The following is a 21,044-nucleotide window of genomic DNA, read 5'->3' on the forward strand; positions in this document are numbered from 1 at the left end:
TTTTTCTTAACTATTTTTGAAGAATTAGTCACATCAGAATAAGTCCAAAGCATTATATCTGTTTAATTTATTGAAGACATCATCCTTTTTGGTGATGTGGTTACAGTGGTACTTCCATTCATAGTCACTTTGGTTTGCAAACAAAACCATGTGGCAGAATTTTGTTTTTGTTTGTAAACTCTACACTTGGTAACAAGCATGAATGTAGCCATTTTCCCAACACAAAACACAGACATGACCGTCTTTTCCAAAGTCATGGAACAAAATTTTGTGAACTGAGATACCACAGTATTCTGTCATCCATCCCATCTGGTGCTAGTCCAGGAGAACTAACACTCTTTAGTTTTTTAAATTAATGACAAATATTTAGTCTTTTTGTACTAGTACATGTCATTTAATTTGGATCACTAGACTATTAATTTTTATCTTTTTTTTTTTTTTTTGGTACCAAGGATCAAACTCAGGTCCTTGTGCTTGCGAGGCAGGTGGCGGAACCACCAAGCTAAGTCCGCGGCCCCAAATTTTTATCATTTTTTATCATAGCAGAATTTCCATAATAAAATTTTGTTTTCACTATTTTAAGGTACATTCCGTGGCACTTAGTACATTCTCAGGTTGTGCAGCCTTCATCACTATCCATCCAGAACCTTTTTTTCATCCCAAAGTTAAAGTTTGTGCCCATTAAACAGTAACTTGCCATTCCTCTCTCTCTCTGCCTTTGCAATTATCATCATACTTTGTGTATTTATCAATTTGACTTAATTGATTTGCTTTTGTAATTTTTACCTTAAAATGCACTGGGGTCTGAGTGGTGATGAGATATAAAGGTTGGGAGTAATACTTGATTTGTAGGTATCAGATTTAATTTTATGTCTGAGAAATTAATAAGTAATCTTTATCTGTCTTGTATACATTGCCTATTTTCCATCTGCAGTATATGAACTTTAGGAATATAAATATTACTGTAACTTGTCTTTAAAATAGATATGCCATGGAAGCAAGAAATAAAGCTTTCCACTTTGAGTTATGGGTCCTATTGTACTCATCTCTTGTAATACAAATATATTTTCAACTTGGCTTTTCTTCAGGTCTTTTTACTTCCCATCTTGAATATTTAGTCTATGGCTACTAAAATTCAGTGGGAATAATTTCCTTAGTTTTCTTGGACAGTTAATGCCTTGATTATTGACATCAATATGTCTCACATGCTCACATGGTTGCTTTGTAATTAGTTTGATAAAAGCCAGTCGTTCATAAATTGTACCATTTGGATTGTGGATACTTCGACAACCGAAGTATTGGCACAGATGGACTTTTCTCCTTGAATGGAGCAAAAGGTCATTTTTCTTGTATTAGGAAAGTGGTGGAAAATACTTATTAGGGAATATAGGACAAATTTCTCATTTTCTTGCCATGAAAAACCATGGTTTGAGTTGCAAGCAGGTAAGGCTTTCATGTTATGAGTGGCCATAAGCTTCTTCAAGGGTAGGTAGGTTTCTAGCTGCATATGCTTATTTATTTTGTAAACATCTGAGTAATAGGTAGGGCATTAATAGAATTTCATCCCAGTAATTGATGTCCAGTGATTTTGCAAGACAGCAGCACAATTTTAGCCTTGAATAGTTAGAATCAAAGGCAGATAGAAAACATGGCTTCACAAGGATCAGTTTTATCCTTTCCTATTCCTTTTGCATAGCAGATCAGGGAAGAAATGAAACAGGAGGCAAGGAATCTTTTAGTAAGTACTGTATTGACTAGCTTTGCTTTACGACTTCTGTGTGTTAGCTTCAGAACCTTTTTATTTAATGCCATTTTAACCCTCATTCTAGGTGAGAAGCCCAGTGAGTATGTGAATAATTTCTTTTCTCCTGTGATTAAATTCCATTTTGTTGTCTTGACACGCAGTTGGTAACCATGCATGCATTTCTATAACATTTCTGAGGCAGAGGTTGTTTTATTATTTTGAAATGTAATAGGTAGTTAAGTGGTATGGTAGCTTTCCATCAGTATAACAAGTACCCGATAGAAAGCAAGTTGTAGAGAAAATGTGTATTCAGACTTACAGTTTTGGAAGTTGCAGTTTGTGAGTGAGGAACTCCATTGCTTTGAGTCTGTGCCGAGGGAGCACATTATAGTGGGAAAAGTGCATGGTGGAGCAGATCTCACCTAATGGCCACCGAGCAAAAGAGGGAAAGAAGAGACCTGGCTTCTGCTTTCCCCTCCAAGGTGCACCTTCATGCACCAGAAGGTCACTGTCAAAGCTCGTCTCTTAAATGTTCTCTGCCTCCCCCCAGGAATAATACCTCTCCAGGGCCAATGGTCTAACTGTGGGCCTTTGGGGACACTTCAGATCCAAACTATAGCAAGTGGGTCTTATTTCTTCCCAGATAGTTTTCTTTTTATTAATTAACAAGTGCTAATGCAAAAAGAGAAAACTTAGATCCCCTACCTTTGAGGAATAAATGAACTGATGAAGGCTTAGATCTCCACTGAAAAAGTGAATGTGCAGGTCTCCAACATGGTAAGGACACAGTGCTGAGGGAGCAGCTATGCCTCAGAGTTTGAAGCCTTGTAGAAGCGAATCAGTCTGCCCTTGGAGAACAAGTCAAGACTTTGTTATGTTAACGGTGGCCTGCCTGGGATAGAAATTTTGTGTCAAAGGTATGAGTTAAGTTATGAAAATTAACCTTTTTATAATGTTGATTTCCCCAGTCTAAGAGAATGCTATATATTTTCATTTATTAAAGTCTTATTTTCTATTTCTCTTAATAAAGTTAAATAATTGTATAGGTAGCCTGTGTCTCCCAGTTTCTGTTGTTTTTATAATTGGGCCTTTTGTTCTGTATACTTTGGAAGTAGATGTTATTGCTGCCATGAAGGAAAGCTGTATATTTTTGTATATTAACTTACACTTGGAAATCTTTCTGATACTTTTTCAGTGGATTGACTTTGTTTTTTCTGAATTGATAGTAAATTTCTACAAGCAAATATGTATGCCTTTAAAAATATAATTACTAGGATTTTTCAAAGCGGTTTTGAATTATGGTGGCATTGGTGGTTATTCTTTTTGAAAGCATACGAAAGTTCAGTTACACATTTTGGCATATATAAAAAAGCAAAGCTCAGCACTTGAATGTACCTGATGACAGACAGAAATGCATTTCAGGAAATGTATGACTTGATTAGGACATATGTGTGAGAGAAGTGTTACTGTATGGCTGAAAATAATATGTGTATCTGTGTTTGGACATCCGTTCCTATTATTGAATCATTATTTTGACAGTTGGTCAAGGAGTACTATACACAAATTTTAGACCAAGTGAAGTCTTGTTTGCTCAACCCTCTTACAATGAATGATACTGATGTATTTTTCATTTTAAAAGTGTAAAAACCTCTCCCATTCTTCAGTCCCAGTTCCAGTAGGAAATCACTTTACTAGTTTATAGGCTTCCAATCTTTTCTATATGTGTTTAGTCACTCTATCCACAACATATATTATGTATGTATATGTATGTATATACACTTTGATAACAGAATAATTTAAAGCAGAAATTATAGTAAGTTATTAAAAACAGCAATATATTGCTCATCCTTTTCTATGTGAGTGTGATTTTAAATGTCTTGGCTTAGGGTTCTGCACTGTATTATTATCTACACTGTATTCTTATGTTTTGAGCATATGAGAAATAGGCAAGTGGCACTATCTCACAGTAAGTAACTTAATTGAAAGTAAGTTGTGTTGTTTAGATTTCCATAGATATAAATTATTATAGGAACCAATTAGCTAAAAATTGTCTTAAAACTATGTGTGGGATTTATAGTTCCCTAAGAGAATTTCATCAATTATAAAAGGAATTTAAATACAACAGATATTTTATATGTAAAGTGAAACTATTAATTAAGTCTTGAATATATTCTTGCTGTAAAATGATAAAGAAATACAATTATACATTTCATAAGGGGACTTACATAAATTTGATTCATATTTTCACTATGCTCCTTATCATTCAAAAATATTTAATGATACTCAAGATGTGGGTACAATTATATAATTACTGTTGTCTGGGTTATAGTGTCTTGTGTTCCTAATTTGTTGTTATTATTTTACCATACATTTGAATAGTTTGGGTTAAGTTCCACACTAGGCACTGGTAATGCCAAGCAAGAGAACAAAAACAAAAACCAGAACTAAAAGATAAAAAAAACCTGTTCTTTTACACGATTTAGAGTTTACAGACCACTATGGTAGCCAGGAAAATTTAAAGTGTAGTAAAATGTTTCATATATTCAGGATTCAGTAAGGTTTTCAAAGCAGAAATTGGTAGTTTCAAGAGACTTAGGAGGAAGTTGTCAGAAAAATCTGATAAGGGGAGCAGGAAAGAGGGCTAAGTTTTAGTTTTAGTTTTGTAGGTTTTTTCCCAGGGAGATGGGTGGTAGGGGAATCTCATAGTACTGAGGGACTAAAATGTATAGAAACCTTTCTAGTTCTAGAAACTGCAGTGGATTAAATGTGACTATTTAGGAGAAGTTAAGCAGCTCTGATATAGCAGCATAAATTAATAATGATAGAATTACTTTTTTGTTAGAAAAACAAGAGCAAAGAATTAAAAAATAAAGTAGAGAGCATGGTAAGTTATATATTAGAGTTCTCTCATAATACCTTCTTTATGAAAATTTTGAGCAGGCCTAAATGTAAAAGGGACACCAGTAGGAAAATAAAATATTTAATGACATTTCTTCCCATGACTAGCTCTACTGGATTGCCTTTTTGTGCACACAATTTTTAGCAACATCTCTTATTATGTGCTCATATTTCTACAAATAAGTAATCAGTTGGAACTATGTCAGTACTGTAATTCATAAATAAATTTTAGTATCATTTAATTACCTCAAATAAATTTTAATATCCTTGAAAATGGGATATATCTTCTAATAAATGCTACGTTTTCTGTTACTATAATAAAATACCTGAGATAATCCAAAAATAATAAAGGTTTATTTTTGAAATTTCAATCTATGTACCTTGGCCCCATTGCTTTTGAATGTGTGGTGAGGTAGTACCTCATGGTGGGAGCACGTGTTGGAGGATACAGGTTCACCTTGTGGCTGCCAGGAAGTAAGGGAGCAGGACAGGGAGAGATTAGCATATTGAGGGCATATCTAATAATATCAGTTCTCCCACTGGGCCCCACTGCCTTTTAAAATTGCCAAGCTGAGGGACCAAGCCTTTTAATATGTGGGCCTTTGGGAGGCATTCCAGATCTAAGCTATAACATTCTGCCTGCTGTATTCTAAATATAGTGTAATATTGAATCTTCGAATCAGGAGCATTTTACACTTAAAGTATGGTGTTAACATTTTGCTGGTTGTTTTGTCATTTAAAAGAATTGCATGCATCAGTATTTTCCTTTTTTTTGGTATTGGGGATTGAACTCGGGTCCTTGCACTTGTCCAGCAGGTGGCAAAACCACTGATCTAAATCTCCGGCTGCATCAGTATTTTCTACTTTTAAAATTCTAATTATTTTCAGTGATGTGAAGAATATCTGTGATGGTACATCTTTGAGCGTTTCTCACCATTGCTTTAATATGGATCATGACGAGTGGGATTGCCCTTTAGCTTTCAGGAGTCTGAAATAATTCAGTTATTGCACTCTGGTTGTCTTTTGTTTTCCAGTATATTTTATTTTATTTTATTTATTTTTGCATCTGGAGAAGACAGAATCACTTGTCAGTTCTAGTTCTTAATCAGGTACCATTTAAGATCAGCAAAGACAGTTGAGGATGGGCTGGGCCATGAGGGTGGAGGGTCTCTTTTTAAGATATAAACAGTTACCTAGCAAGTTATAGGATAATGTGTTAAACTCATGATTTAATATAAAAACAGTAAATGGCAAGGGCAGATACATGGGTGGTGTAATAAGCAAAAGCTTATTACCTGAGACATAAATATGCACTCATTTGAATCCTTCATGAATTAAAAAAAAATTTCTCGTAGTCTTAAGAGGCAGCCCTCCAGTGCCTCTTCTACGAACTGAGCAATTTGTGCTTTTCCTGCTAGGGCTTATTGGGACACCATAGTTTTATGAAAATCTATTGTTTAAACCTCTAGACTGGCAATAGGTAGAAAATCTGTATCACTTTTTAAATTTAGGAGTGGCTAAGACAGGGAAATGTGTATGTGATGGTGACATTGCTGAGACAGACTCTTCAGTTGGAGGATACAGGTGTCTTGATTCTACAGGAAGAGTTACCCTGGACGGGACAGAAGACTCTTCTGACTCTGGAGTGTGTTTCTCAATCTGTTAATGTTGGAAGGTTAAGATGCCTGATGAAGTATGTATTTAGACTATGTAGGCTTGTTGAGCAAGAAGGTAAACAAAAAGTCCTTTGTGGGTGTCAGAGGCTTTAGTTTCAGGAAAAATGGGGAGTCATCTATTGTAAGCAACCTGGTAAAGGACTGGGAGAGGCTCATGGGCCTGACTTGGGAATGTGTACAAATTGGGAGACAGTGTTTCAGAAGACATTGTTTGTTAAGTTTTTTCTCATTTAACAATGCCCTGTCTATATGTGTGAATTAAGAAAGTTGGTTTCTGGGCCAGGGATTTAGCTCAGTGGTTCCACAGTCTGCCTTGCAGGCACAAGGTCCTGAGTTTGATCTCCGGTACAAAAAAAAAGAAAGTTGGTTTCTTATTTGCACAACAAATTGGAGAGAGGTGGCATCTGAAATTTTTCTAATTGAAATTTAATAGTTAAATTTCTAAGGAAAAAATTTCTTAAGATAGTAACAAGTTGTTTATTGACAGAAACTACAGGATTTTTTTTTTTTTGGTAGGGGTGGGGATTGAACCCAGGCCCCTTGCATTCTAAGCATGTGTTTTACCACTGATCTACATTCTTAGCCCTCAAGGGAAATTTGAGGTTAGAAATGAAAAGAGCTTGAAATACATGAAGTACTTAAAAACTGTAGGATGCATGATGACAGCATGAATTGGTGAAATAAGAGTAAGCTATAGGAGAGGGACTCAAGTTGGAAATGTAAGGTATTTCCTGAAATACTCAACACTAGAAAGCATTCTCTGCACAATTTGAAGAAACTAGTAAATTCTTATTTGGGAAGGCTTTATGGTGTGGTTGGTCATCTTGAATTAGAGAGAGGCCCCTTCTAGCCTGAGGAGGTAGTATTGTTAACTTTAGTATTAAAATATTCTTCAAAATGACAAATTGCTAGTTTGATTATTGAGGTGAAATATTAACCAAATGAAGTTGTGGTTGAAATAACAAGTAGTGAGAGTTTGATCTGCCATAGTTATTTTAATGGATAGCCAACTCTATTCCATTTGTTCTGAACTATCTATAATCTCCTTTTTTTGAATCCTGTCCTCATATGAGTAATGGATCCTTTAAACCAATTACTTTATTTTTGTATTCCTGTGTTCTGACTGCATAGAAACCCATCTATCACCCTTGCAGTGCCAGGGAGCAAACCTGTCACTGCTCAGGTGGCCACTAGAGTGGTCTTAGCCAGACTCAGTGGGAATACTTGTTTTTTAATGAAAAGAAAAGGATATGACTGGTTTAAAAACTGCTGCCACACAAAGAAATAAAAGCAGCAAATAAACATAAGAAAAAATGTTCAACATCTCTGGTCATTCGACAGATGCAGATGAAAACAACACTGAGATTCCACCTCACCCCAGAAAAAATGCTACTATCAAGAAATCAACCAATAACAAATGCTGTTGGGGTTGCGGGGAGAAAGGAACCCTTCTCCATTGTTGGTGGGAGTGCAGGCTGGTGCAACCACTGTGGAATCAGTATGGAGATACCTCAAAGAACTAGGACTAGAGGTCCTATTTGACCCAGCTATTCCCCTGCTGGGGATCTTCCCAAAAGAATTAAAAAAACCATACCACATTGATATATGTGCACCCATGTTTATAGCAGCACAGTTTGTAATAGCTAAAGCTTGGAAACAACCCAAGTGCCCATCAACTGGAAACTGGATAAAGAAGGTATGGGTTTTTTTATAAAATGGAGTACTACTCAGCCATAAAGAATGAGAAACTAGAGACATTTATAGCTAAATGGATGCACATTGAGGCCATCCTCTTAAGTGAAATAAATAGGACACACATGTGTAAATACCAAATAGTTTATCTAGCGTGAGGAACTGAAAGTGTAAATAAGGGTTAAAATGATTAAAACCAATAATTGATAATTTGAAATAGGAAGAAAAGGTCCAAAGTGGTAGGGGAAGGTGGGACTGGGAGGGGAAGGGGAAAGGAAAGAAGGGAAAGGAAAAATTATGAGAAAAGGAAAAAATGGAAACAAAGCCTTTGTAAATAGGGAAGAGGGGAGGGGGGGAGGGTGCACAGGTAATGGGGAAAAAAATAAGAACCAAGATACATCATGTACAGGTACAAGCACCCAATGATAAATGTAAATGTATTGTATACCTAAAATGTACCAATAAAAGAATTTAAGCAAAAAAACCCCTGCTGCCACAGCATTTCAAACACAGACTTGATATATATATATATATATAAAATGTATATCCCCTATGACTTCTTTCAAGAATATGCAAATCACTGAATGTTCCCTAATGCTCCATGCCTAATAAATAGAAGGAATTTCTAACTGGTGATACACAGTAGCTTCCCCCTTTTCCAGGGGATAGAAATTCCAAGACCTCCAGTGGCTGGCTGAAACCTGGGCTAGTACTGGACCCTACCTGTACAGTATTGTTTTTTTTTCTCTATATATAGATAGTAATGATAAAGCTTAACCTGTAAATTAGGCATAATAACAGAGTAACAGCAGTACCTAATAATAAAATAGAACAGTTGTAACAACATATGGTGACAAAAATTAAATGAATATAGTATTTCTCGCTCAGAACATCTTATACTTTTGACCTTTTCACTTAAAGGAAGCACATCACAACTTCCCCTTGAACTTTATGGCCATCATTATGTAAAATAAAAGTTACTTGAATATAGGCACTATGACATAAATTGATCTGATAACTGAGATGGCAAATCAGTTACTAATAAGTGGGTGTGCTGGCCAGAGGGATGACTCACATCCAAAGGTGTGTGATTTTTATAGTGCTGTGCATAATGGTATATAGTATAAAACTTGTACATTGTTTATTTTTGAAATTTTTCATTTACTATATTTGGACTGGAGTTGGCTGTGGTTAACTGAAACTGCAGAGGAAGGGAAGTACTAGATTATTGAGAGAAGGTTTTACTGGGTGGCAGAATCATGTGGTTCCTGACTCCCAGTAGCACCTTACATTGATATCAAGTGAATGCAAAACTTGAAAGCATCCCTGTGAGTGGCTCTTACATGAAATTGTTCTGGGGCTGAGGTCCTTTAGGTTTCTGAGGAAAATAAGAAAATATTAGATCTTGTGACCCTCATTAAAGAATTAGATCAGGACATGGCCAAAACTCTTAATGAGCAATTAAATAACTCTTAGCTGCCTGCTTGAAATTTCATCACTGGGGAAAAAGCATATTAATATTCTACTTTCCCAAAAAGTACTCTCAGAGAATTTGTCTGGAGAACTTGGCTTTGGTAGGACTGGCAATAGCCTGCTCATTCGCAGTTCTCTCTTTTCTTATATTTTTTACCTAGAATACTCGTTTTTCAAGGCTTAGCTTTAGGAGTGCCTGTGACATACTTCCTGTGAAACCAACCCTGCCTCCTTTCTTTGTGTCAGTGCCACACTTTGCTAGTGCTGCTAATGCTGCATTCTTCACGTTGAAATGATTTGTTTACTGGTTTGCTTCTTGTTCTCCTATCAACAGGACACTTCTGCTCTAGCTGTTTTTGTATTTGAACATTTTATATTTGATCTGTAAGGAACTGAACATCTACTATGTACCCATCATTATGTGAAGCACTCACCTTAGTGATGGCCTTTTTCCCTTCCAAAGGGCACAGAGCCTTGCTCAGGAGTCAGCACTTGCTCAGGAGTCAGCACTTCAGTCCTCTTTCAATATTAATTGGTTATCTTCTTCATACTATTGGGCAACACAGAAACACACTTGGGCAATGAAGAACAAAACTGCCCTGCAATGCCTCGACTGTTTGTCCAGCATGTGGAGGAATGGAATCTTGACCCTCTTGGCAGATGGATTTTTTTTTTTTTTTTGGTACCGAGGATCGAACTTGGAACCTTGTGCTTGCGAGGCAGGCGCCAGAACCACTGAGCGAAATCCCAGGCCCCCGCAGATGCATTTTTGAAACAGACGAGCTTGGGCTGAATCTGTCGGTCCTTGATTGTTGAATTTCCAGACGGAAATTTGTCTTTGCTCAACTCAGCCTAAGAATTATTTAAGCGAATCTGTTTGCTTGAAAGGATACATCCAGAACTGGAATCCTTCATGTGAAAGGCAAAAAGCCAGGAGCACAGCAGTGGAGACCTTGTCCCAGGGATCCTGGAGGAGAGATTTTATATGCTTATTTCTAAATATCCTCCTCTGAAAGATGAGGAAAGATTGAAATAGAAAACGCAGGGCTTCTCCCACAGGTTTGTGGCCTGTAGCTCAGCTCTCACCGAGACAGTGTCAGTTCTTTTGCAAACTTTTGATTTTGTTTCAGTCCTCTCATTTTACCTCTACATTTTGCGTATTTTGTTGCCTTAAACCTACCTTCCAAAAACCAGGTAAGTGGGAGAAAAGTGTTTGGCAAAGGAAGAAACACATAAAAATACTTCTTATATTTATTTATAAAGAGGACTAGTATCTTATCAGGGGCTCTCTGATACCTTCCTGTTTTTCGTCTCAGTGACATCAGAAGCTTAACCCAGTCCCTGGAAGCCCTGTGCCTCAATGGTTCAGGCACGGGTCTTAGTTTTTATTCATCCTGGCACTTAGCCTGTTATATTATCTGTACTGCAGCATCACTATGAGTTATGGAAATTAAACCACTGTTGTGCACCATTCCCCTGGAAAATATTTCACTGTCTTCATCCAGTTTTGGTTATGTACACAAAATGTTATCATCTGTGTTGTTTCAGATGTTGATTTTTTTTTTTTTGTACTTTCTATTTCTGGAATAGTTTTAATCTTTTTGTAAAATGGTGTTATTCACAGCATCCCAGGAAAGAAAGCTAGGGCAGATGCTTCCACCCATGTCTGATTCAAGAAACTGAGTCACAGGAAATGGACACTCACCTGAAATCTCATAGGCAGTCAGGCAAATAGTGGCAAACACAATTCTGAATCACAGTTCCTGGCTTCTCTAGACTTTTTATCCTTTTCTCCTCTGTGAACTGCTTGCCTTGAGTAAAATAGGTTAGGTTTTCCCCCCAGGGAAAGTCTCAGCTCAGACTAGGAGTGGATTTGAAAAACTTGTTTCTTTTTCAGAATTTCTTTGTGATTGAGACGGGGAATTATCTGTTCTCCTTTGTTAAAAAAGGGAAAAAACCCCGATAAGAAAAGAGACAAATAGTTTGATATAGAAGCGAAGAGGGGCCAACAGCAGTGACAACATAAAAAGAAAATTAATTAGAGAAATAGTTCTAGTGCTTAAAAGGCACCCTTGACAGTAATTGCCTTGGAGCAGAAGTTAAAAACTTTCATAAGAAAGCTGAAGGAATAAAAAGAGCCAGCCCCCCCACCCCCCCAGCAAAAACCAGCCGGCAGCATTAAGTCATTTTGGAAACATTAAACTTGTAAAGAAAACCAATTTAAGCAGTTTCTTCCAAATTACCCACCTTTCTCTAATTACAAAGATTCATCATGTTAGGAACAACATGAGAATGAATTCAGGCCCTGCCAGATGAGGGCACAACAGGATCTCTTTAATTGAGAGCCCTCAAATCCAGACTGTCATCAGACCCTGTCATTCTGTCTTTGCTCTCTTCATAAACTCTCTCAAGCACATTTCCACAGCTGGGATTCTACGCCAAGCCGGGCCTTCTATGGAAATTTCCACTTTGAAATTCGCAGATGGAGCTTCACTTTGGCTGAAGCTGGCGCTTCTCTCAGTCTCTCCATGCGTTCATACAGAATGCTTCATTTCCAGATGCAACTATGTGATCGGGAAGTAGGTAGCATTTCCTTATTACACGTGAGCAAGGCTGAGAGGGGAAGCGACTTGCCCCAGGTTTTAGCTATTGTCTTAGATTTAGAATTTGAAACCAGGTCATCTCATTCATTCCTGGTCCTGTAGGAATTTCACCTGGCTGTAGCTTCAACTTTCATCTTAACTGCATGGTCGTTAGCAGAGGACAAGAGACATTTAAAGTCATCTCAGAGTGGAAACTTTTACGGTTCTCTATGACCATGATCAATTGTTTGAGTTGTCCTTGACGGGGTACAGGGTCCCACTCAGCAGTTCACAGCCATGTTCCTTTTTACACTTTGGGCTTGCTTGCAGGGGGCTTGTCTGTCAGTCTGTGTAGTTCTTGAACACCTGCTCCCTGTCAGGTGTTGTGCTATAAGCACTGGGGTCCATTGATAGACAAGAGAAAACAACTCTGTTTTCGTAGAACTTTCATTGTTGCTCCTCTTACGTGCTTCTCTAGTGGAAGCCAGTAATGTGTATGAAGCCCTCATGTAGTGTATACAGAGAGTGCCGTGCAACTTCAGTTCATGTATCAGAGGAGACTGCAAAGGAGCCAGACCCGATGCTGCCCCCTTTTGCATTCACTGCACTAAGAATCATTGATTGGTGGTAGAAGACCTACGATATCATCTGTCATCATGCTGGAAATAGATCTGTACCCCTAGCTCTAGTTAGGGCTTAAGGATATTCTTTTTCTTGGTGATCGTACTTTCTATTTAGCGGTTGTAGACGGGGTGAAGTTGGCAAAGACAGGAACAGCACTTTCTGTTCACAATTTAAAAAAACCCTCAGATACTTAAACATACTGTCATAGAAATAATTTCTTTCTGTTCAGGTTTTTTTGTTGTGGTGGTGGTTATTGCTTTCGTGGTACCATGATTGGTCATTGCATTTCAGGGCGAAAGTGAGCTTGCAAATATGACTCAGCCCTTTAGGATTAGTTAGGTAGGCATTTGATCTTCATGTGCAGCCTCTCTGTGTCTCACTGGAACAGTGAGCTGTAGAGCCAGGAAGAGCATTACCTTTTATTTTAAAGGAGAAACTGAGTCCAAAGGAGAAGCTCTGTGACTCCACCTAGGGCAAGATCCCAGGGCACCCACCCAGGCTAAGAGCAGATAGGAAAGGAAGCATTACTGACCCCTTCCCAGTGTTATTTCCTCTTGATCATTAGAAGAATATGCTCACATGGAAGCGAGAGGTTGATGGGCAGCTTCAGTTTTGGGTGGAAGAGTTTGCTTTCATTTATTGGGGGTCTAAATTCCAAGATGTTTGATTGGGAAGGTGAGAGTGGTTCATCAGAGTTTTAAAATCACATGCTGTGGTAAAAACAGAGACTCCAGTTGTTCCACTGTTCTTCCTAAAATGTGACGTTAAAAACAAAGGACATAAGCAACTTTGAGGGTTTATTGCCTCAGAAAAGAAAAAAGAGCTTGACTTCTGTCATGACTGAGAACAACAGTAGACTTTCTCATTTTTGTTCCACTGTTCTGGCAAGTAGAAGGATTTAATAAGAAAGGAACTCGCAGTTTCCAAACAAATTGGGTCTGAGTCCAAGACATCTAAAGCTTGTGTGGAATCCCATCCCCCCCCCCCCATGCAGTCCCCTGGCCCCAGGGGAGGGCAGACAAAGTCCACATCCCTCTTCTGGTCAAAGTTAGTTCAATTAAAGGTGAAACTGTCTATCAGACTATTTATAGCATGATAAAAAAAAAATAAACCACCACAAGTTTTGAAGCCTGGCTTTTATTTACAGATGGGAAAGACTATTTTGTTTTAAAGGATAGTTACTTAAAATATTCTACAGTTATTGCCATGAATTTAAACCTGACATTTTAGCCAGTTGATAATCATTTTTTTCTTTTTTTTTCTGTTGTAATTTTCTTTAAACCCTGTTTAATACAGTTTTTTAAAAAATTGTTGTAAAAATGTTGTTTTCATGATTGTGAATCTGGTTCCAGTTCTTTTTCATCTATTTGTATATCAATAGTTAATATACTGGCTACCAGTTCTAATCAGAAAAAAAATCTTGGAAGTATCTTCATTATGACAGCACACTCAGCAGAAATTACTGATGTACAAGCAAACCATAAAAGGTGCAGTTCTTCAAAAAGCACATTTTGTTGACTACGTTTTGTTGTCTGAATATTCTTTCCCATGTCTCTTGATGAAAGACTCTTTCCATCTTGTAACCATCAGTGTGCACAGTCTCACTACTATGCAGTTTCACATCCTTGGACAGGAAGGCTGGTTCACAGGTAGTGAAAAACTAGAGGAGTCTTGAGTTTTAATGGCTGATAAACCTTACATCCTACAGAGGAGGAAAGCACTTTACCTTTTTTGCTACTTAAGAATGTAGCAGAAATGTATGCTGAGGTAGCTCAGTCAATCCGTTTTTTTTGTTGTTTTTTTTTTTCTTTTTTTTGTAAATTTGGTCTCAGAATATTTCTGGAAGGGTGACGTTTCGAAGAAGCCACTGCTGGGACCTGGTTCCATTGCAGTCTCTAATGCTGGGCACCTGGCTATCCTCTTCTGTGGCTTTATCCAGGTACTGATTACTGTTCACAATCTGCAGGGTTAATTTCACTGGGTCATACTCCCAGAGTTGGTTGCCTTTTAGATGGTGGTATTTGAGCATGGTAATGGGGCCATTAAGTTTGGAAACATCCAAGCAAAGGTCATCTGTTCTAATTTCTTTGTTGGCAGTGTAAGAGAAAACCTGATTACCTCCCATACCATGACAATTAAAAATTCCAACCTTTTCATTCTCTTTTCTAGCCATGTTATCTAGAAACTGATTTTGTTTCCACATTTCGTATCTCTCCCAATGAGAAATAATGATGTGGAATTTGAGAATCAGGGTAGATATTCTCAAGGTACCAAGAGAAAGGTTTGCATTGTAGTTTGTATCTCAGACCAAGTCTTGATGATATATATCCATAATCTACCTTTCGTTTTGTTTTTGATTTTTGATACCAGGGATTGAACTTGGGACCTTTCGCTTGTGAGGCAGGCGGTGGAACCACTGAGCTAAATCCCCGGCCCCATAATCTACCTTTGTAACACCAGGTGAAATTATATAGGAGAAATTCTTGAATTCATCCATCCACACTTTTGCAAGTCGTCTGTTATTTTTATTGGTGATCTGCCTTGTGCCTCCTGGAAATGTGTAAGGTGTTGCTTTCTGAAACACACGTCCAACATGTGAGCACATAACAATTTCCAAAGTTCCTCCACAGTGCCAGATTCTAAAGGAAATTTCTAGATTTTCTTCTCCCCAAATATCCATTCCAGCATCATATGTTCCAATTTCCTGAAAGTAATCTCTGTCTATTGAAAAGTGGCCTCCTGCCATTGTAGGTGTTCTGACAGGAAGAGTTTGATCACCTTTCTTTCTGTCCATTTCTCTTTGGGGAACAGGATACCAGCAAAAATTGAGTTTCCAATTAAATCCACCATATGTCATATCAGAGCCTACCATATACTCAAAAGTATCATCGCTGATCACATCAGTGATAGAACATACCACTGTTCTCCTGTCCTGTTTGATCCAAGCTAAGAGAGGCTCCGGCCATCCCACTGTGTGCTCACAAAGAGGATCTAAGAAGGTGATCACTTGACCTGTGGAGACAGCAGCTCCTTTTAATCTAGCTCTGATCAATCCAGAACACTATTCCATTCGAATTACATGAACTGGCACTTTTAGTTTTTTCACATAACTCTGTAGAGAGATCTTTTCAAAAAGTCTCTTTCACTGGCATCATCTGCTAGAACAATTTCTTCTACCATGTGTCTTGGTGAATTTAATGACACTACGAGCAGTTTGAGGAAGTGTACCCCAAGCCTCATTGTGGAAAACAATCATGGCACTTGGAAGATTATCTGGATACACCTTTCTTTTACACCCTTCTAACCTTACATCTGGTAAACTTCTGTTGAGTGCAGTCATTTCACTTGCCATTAAATTGAACTGATTGATTTTAAACATCTCTTTAATTTTCTCTTGATTCTCTTTAGGAATGATGACTGGTTTCCCTGTTTCTCCAGGAAGTCCATGAGGTTTTTGTACTGGCTCTAGAACATCCCCAGCAGGAGGTCCTCTCTCCTTTCTCTCATCACATTTGTTGCATTCACTGAAGTAAAGCAGCAGGAACATATCCAAGAGTACTCAAATCAAGGAGATGGCTAGGACCACCTTGCAATATGCAGATTTTCTCATGGCACTTTAAATCAAATGCAGAATTAAAAAAAATACATATATATAAATAAAAATATACAGAGATCCTGAAAATTATCCCAATCCAGTTTCATCAGAAATCATGTTCATACCCTCGCTGCGCGCGCCATAGTGACAACAGCAGCTGCAGGCGCTCCTTTAGGCCAGCCTGGGTGGGCGCGGGCTCTACTCTCCTCCTCGGCCACTTCGGGGGCTCCCCTGGAGGGCCGGTGGATGGATGGGTGGGCCCGGCGCGGCCCCGCCTCCTGATAATCATTTCTATCATAGTTACTATTTGACTTTAATGATGAGAATTAATGAAAAAAATGTTTAAAATGAAGACATTATTTCTTTCTAGGTGGGTCTGTTTGAGCTTCAGGATAAAGCACTGTCTTAGAATGTACAGTTTTTCATTTTAAATTCACAGAAGATTGGTTTTTATTGGCAGTTCTAATGAGTCCCAACCAGGTATAATATGATTAATAGAGCTTCCAATGTAACTCTATAAATTTTTTAAAATTTTTGGTTTGTACCACTTACTCTAACACCTATACTATACCTTCATAACTTTTGGGGAATTTTTTTGGGGAGTCAAGGGATTAAACACAGGACTTTGCATATGCTATGCATATGCTCTACCGATGAGGTATATCCTCACCTATATAACTTTGTAATTTTGGAATTAAGGTACATTAATTTTTTTTTTATGGATATAAATACTTTTTTGGGGACGGGGTTCATGTTTTGCAGTGTAATAAAATAAATGAGCCAAGCCACATATTTAATTAGTTGAAAATGTTGTATTTCTGATCTTATCTGTGGTATATGTGTAACTTATTTTATTATAGCAGTATAATAATAGTATGTTGTATGAAACCTTAATATGTCCACATAATCTTACATATTTCTTAACTGAAGGCGATTTGTAACTTATTTTTTATTTTTTGGTATCAGGGATCGAACTTGGGATCTTGCATTTCTAGGCAGGTGCTGGAACCACTGAGCTAAATCCCTGGCCCCCTATGGCTTATTTTTAATACAACAGATCAGAAATTTTAAAATTTTTTATTTATTTATTTATTTATTTTCAACAGATCAGAATTTGAAATTACTCAATTGTTAATAAAATGCAGGATGGCTTCTACGTGGGGAGATTTAAGAGGTATCTTTATGAGAAGTTGTGAGACTTAGGGGTGTGTGATGTGCCTTTTTAGGCAAATTACTGAGGGATATGTGCTTAGCTATCTTGTTTCACATTATAAAAATTTACCATAGAAAGTAGAGCCATTAACAATTGAGTCATTGGCATTTCTGCTGTGTTTGAGTTTCTTTCTAGGTCTGCTATCCCATCAGCGCAAATAACTTCACCTTGAGCTTTTAAGGTTGTATAAATCATACTGACCTTTAAAATGCGTGAATCAATTCTTTTTTTTTTGGTACTGGGGATCGAACTCAGGTCCTTGCGCTGCAAGCAGCGAAACCACTGAGCTAACCCCCATGAATTAATTCTTAAGTCAGTGGATTTCTCACTAGTCCCTCTTCCATTTTCTCCTGCCATTTTCTCAGAGTGTCAAGTGGTTTCAAATGTTTGGCTTGATGGCTGGCCTTGCTAGACTACAGTCTTTTGTTAAATTTAAAGCATCAAGCTACTCTAGTTCAGCCCCAGTCTTGGATATTGACTTGTGCTAATGAGGTCCTCTATCATTTAGAACACTACTCCCTTGTACCTGTCAGCTATGTAAAAATAGTCAACAAGATTTGATGGAATTTGACATGGACAATTTAGGGCAAGTGTTTTTTTTTTTTCCCAAGTGCTTTTTGTGACTGTTGCCTTTATAATTAGCTTACTAGTTAGAGGAGAAAATTGCTTTTATTAAATTATAGTCATAGAACACTCTTTGGTCTGCTTTTTTCTTTGAACTATATGGCACTCTATGTTTGAGCCAGTAACTAGATGTGAGAGGGACTGTATGTAGAATGAAGTCAACTCAGGATGAAATAGAAGCTAAGATGTTTTAGTTCTTGAGGTCTCTGGTGGGTGAGGGCAGAGATTTTGGGAAGTAGACTGAGTTTTGTAGGGGATGAGTGAGGAGATTGATGTTCAGAAGCAGACTTGCAATAACTTGAAAGTATCAATGTAGTGGATATTGTGGTCCAGTTAGTCATTGAAAATTAAAGTACACACAGCTCATTTGGGCATTATTTTAGAGCAAAACCTAATTTTCAAAGTCTTCTAAACTTAGCCTTTAGTTTGAGTGATTTTTAGTTTTTACTTCCATATGTTGTTGAATTTTTAGAATGATGAACATGTATAGTTTTTATAATCAGAATACTAAACAGCACTTATTAGTCATTTACTATTTGTAAGCACTTTATATTTAATCCTTTACAGGCATTTTATGAGATACATGCTATTACTATCCTCGTTTTACTAATGAAAAACTGAGAGAGAGACAGATAATTTTCTGAGGCTATACATCAGGGAAATGGCAGAGTAAGGATAGAATCTGGGCAATCTATTTTACCTACTATGTATATTGTATAAAAATTTTTTATATGAGACAAAGGGAAGTAAATCAGAGCCCAAGATGAAAATAAATGATGTATATTAATATATTAATATTAAATTTGGTAGGAGTTACTAAAAGTTGGATATTCTGTGTGGGCCAATCAATGTATCTTGGGATCTTGTCACATTCTCACTAATAAAAATTTACAAAGTATCCAAGTACTATTGCAGTGTATTCTCATGCATGACCAAATTCATGATCATTTAAATGTCCTTTGCTTTTCAAATATATTGTTTTGCTCAGCAATGTTTAGTGTTTCCAGAAATTATGCAGCTACATTATTGTGAATTTAGAAACATTGTCTTTTGCCTGGGCCAAAGTAAAAACAATAAATAGGCATTAGCAAACAATGGATTTACAAAAAGCATTCTTTAAACAAAAGCCACAGAAGATATGAAGCCAAAAGGCTTGGGATTAAGTTTGGATCCATCATTTACTGGCTCCAAACCCTGTCTTCTATATGTAGATAATGGCAGAATTACTATCCACTCAGTACTTAAAATTTAGTCTTTTGCTGTTCTGTTTTCCTTAACTTTCTAAATCCAAATGATCACTTAGTTCTGACAGGTCTGACTCCTACTGCTTAATTCTTAATTCTTCACCCTCACTTTGTTTTTATCTTCACCATTTGTAGTCCAACAGTTTTCCAACTAATCCATTTTTTCCACTGTGGCTTCCTCATTGGCTCCAGAGCTATCTTACAACTTACTGTGCTTAGGAGCTGCACAGCATGGAAGGGCTTGCTGAGGGTTGTGAGGGCGGGCTTTCTAGATACCTCGCTTGCTGTATCTCACCAGCTCCTTTGCTACCAGCATCCCAGCAGTGATCACGACAGATTGGACTGAGCTATGGCTCCTGGGGCTGGTTGTCTTTCATGTGCTGTGCCTGCTCCTCACCTACTTCTCATCCCAGAGATGCAGACTACAGATTGGTCTCTTCCTGTGCCTTGTTGCTTTAGTCTACTGAGCTGAGTACATCAGTGCTGTGAAGCGGTGGTTGTTTTCCAAAACCAGTATTTTGACTCAAGGGGAATGATCATTTCTTGGTGCCACTGTTGCTCAACGCCGTCATTGTTGTGCAAGATTTTGGTGATGAATGACCTGGAGAACCTCTGACCAGTAATCTCCAAAACAAACCTCCAAAATGATACAAGGGGAAGAGATGTAACACCCAAACCTACTAGATATCTGAAACGTGAGTTCATGTTCTCTAAAATTGTAGAATGAATTCTAGGAACAACAGAGGTTAAGAGTAGGAAAAATTTATTGGGAGAAAGAAAGCTTCTGCCTAAGAGAGACAGAAGGGGGACCGGAAAGTGGGTTGCCCCTTAGCTAGCCTTTAGATCATAACACATACAAACTCTTTACCACAACCCCAATCCTCCTCTTCCTAATAACTCATTTATTTAAACAAATTATAAAAATTTCTGCGTGGTTTTAAACTGAAGTTACTGAAGAATCTTGTTTCACACAGGTCTAATAGTTACAGAAATGATACTGATATGTAGCAAGTTTAGGAGCCAGGAGCCAGAAAAAGATACTCCCAGCTGACACTTAAAATCAGAAACAGCTGCAGCAAGGTCAGAATCATGTGTGTCAGGGGTGGTTATACTATCATCGATTGACTTTATTCCTTGTCTTTAGGCACTTGATACTTCTAGTGGGCATCATCTCTAGCCTTCTAGGAACAGACACCAAGCAAGAATGTGGTATAATGAATTCTGTTTGTGCAGTGACTAGAAAGTACAGTAGTAATTTGCAAGTTGCACAATAATTCTTTATGATTGTATTTCCTTGTTGTATGCAGGCCAGGCTTTGAGTCCATTATTATGAAGCAGCCTGAAGTTACTTTGTTCCTTGAGTTTATTGGCATAACTCGGTTTTTGATTATCTTTTTTTTTCCTTTGTCAGGTTTATAGTTTCCATAGTGGTAACATTATAGAATTACTTTGTTCTTGACTTTTTTTATGGGAAAAGTTTGGATACTATCTAGTGGATTAAGCTTGAATTTTGGACCCAACCCTACTCCTTACCAACCAATGAAAAGTGACTGTTTTCTAAACTCTGATGTTTAGAAAAGTCCTTTCATGATTTGTGTATGTCTTACTGGCAGGGATAGCTTGAGCAGTAAAGATATATACTTCTTGTAATGTTATATTAAGAATCATAAAATTACTCT

General features: G+C 37.5%; 1 protein-coding gene and 1 pseudogene across 5 annotated transcripts in view; one reads left to right on the plus strand and one right to left on the minus strand.

Moving 5' to 3' along the window:
• Nucleotides 1–21,044, plus strand: part of Mllt3 (MLLT3 super elongation complex subunit) — a 334,605-nt gene that overhangs the window by 132,358 nt on the left and 181,203 nt on the right. The window lies entirely within an intron of this gene.
• On the minus strand, nt 13,955–16,299 carry LOC101696924 (polypeptide N-acetylgalactosaminyltransferase 1-like; annotated as a pseudogene). Its single transcript, XR_015440057.1, has 2 exons — nt 15,136–16,299; nt 13,955–15,028 (listed from the first exon to the last, which is right to left on the minus strand). The product of XR_015440057.1 is annotated as a polypeptide N-acetylgalactosaminyltransferase 1-like (transcript).

The sequence above is a fragment of the Heterocephalus glaber genome, unplaced genomic scaffold (assembly GCF_053883595.1).
Source record: "Heterocephalus glaber isolate CG9 unplaced genomic scaffold, H.glaber_assembly_v1.0 deba00001481, whole genome shotgun sequence".
Classification (NCBI taxonomy): domain Eukaryota; kingdom Metazoa; phylum Chordata; class Mammalia; order Rodentia; family Bathyergidae; genus Heterocephalus; species Heterocephalus glaber.